This window comes from Sus scrofa, chromosome 7 (genome assembly GCF_000003025.6).
Source record: "Sus scrofa isolate TJ Tabasco breed Duroc chromosome 7, Sscrofa11.1, whole genome shotgun sequence".
NCBI classification, from domain to species: Eukaryota; Metazoa; Chordata; class Mammalia; order Artiodactyla; family Suidae; genus Sus; species Sus scrofa.
The window spans coordinates 40867135-40868636 of NC_010449.5; positions in this window are offsets into that span (position 1 = coordinate 40867135).

Here is a 1502-nt window from a genome sequence, read left to right on the forward strand (position 1 = left end):
TGTGCTCAGGATGACACTGAGGATGCAGAGACATAAACAGAGAGGAGTTCAATTCCACCGTCATTTACACTCCGGGTGGATTCAAGACAGAGACAGATGTTCAGAGAATACCATTTCGGGTAGCTGGTGTTGACTAAAAAATCATGCACAAACTAAAAGTTAAGAATTATGTTTTGGGGAGTTCTCATCGTGGCTCAGCGGTTAATGAATTCGACTAGGAACCATGAGGTTGTGGGTTTGATCCCTGGCCTTGCTCAGTGGGTTAAGGATCCGGCATTGCCATGAGCTGTGGTGTAGGTCACAGACACAGCTCGGATCCCGCGTTGCTGTGGCTCTGGCGTAAGCCAGTGGCTATAGCCCCGATTCAACCCCTAGCCTGGGAACCTCCATATGCCGCATGAGCAGTCCTAGAAAAGGCAAAAGGACCAAAAAAAAAAAAAAGAGAGAGAGAGAGAGAGAATTATGTTTTGGAGTTCTCATTGTGGCTCAGCGGTAACAAACCCAATTAGTATCCACAAAGATGCAGGTTTGATCCCTGGCCTTGCTCAGTGGGTTAAGGATCCAGCATTGCCGTGAGCTGTGTTGTAGGCTGGCAACTACGGCTCCGATTCGACCCCTAGCCTGGGAACTTCCATATGCCGCAGGTGCGGCCCAAAAAAGAAAAAAAAAAAAAAGATTATGTTTTATTTGGCAGACTTACTGAGGAGTTAAGCCCATGATACGACTCTCAGAAAACTCTAAAGGATTCCCCTAAGAGGGGAGGGAGGAGCCAGGAAATATAGGAGTTTTTGCCAAAAAGACTCAGGTAGTCAGAACATCAAAAGACGTTAAAGAAAACCAGACATACTGAGTTAATGCATTTAGCTCTTTTCTATGGATGGGAAGGAAGATGCAAGAGTCTGGGCTCAGGGAAATCACCCCTTTGATATGCACCTTAACTCTCTAGGGCAGCATCCCATCTTTCTCCATCCTGAATCCCCTCTGGGTGCACCGTCAGGGGTGGCAGCAGGGAATGAGGGCTTGCTGGCTGCCAACATCCTTTGTTTACCGAAATGGCAGGTGACATTCCTTGTCCACACTGGCATTGCTGACTGGGCTCCTGGCACATCACGTGACATCCACCTTCAACATCACAGGGAGGGAACTGCACAGAAGCCACCAGAGAACTCCTGATGGTTCTGCTGCACCAGTTCCATCACTGGGACTGTGCCCGCCCCCAGTGACCTCTCCTGGCGCCCTCTCCTCCTGGGAGCACCATCAAACTCCACTTCCAGCCAGGCCCTGCACAGCTTCGTTTTTCTAACCTTCATCTAGTTGTTCTAGATTTCTGAATTTCTTTTCCTTTTTTGTCTTTTTAAGGCCGCACCTGTGGCATATGGAAGTTCCCAGGCTAGGGGTCAAATCAGAGCTGCAGCTCCTGGCTTATGCCACCGCCACAGCAGCTCAGGATCCAAGCCACGTCTCCACCTACACCACAGCTCACAGCACTGCTGGATCCTTAA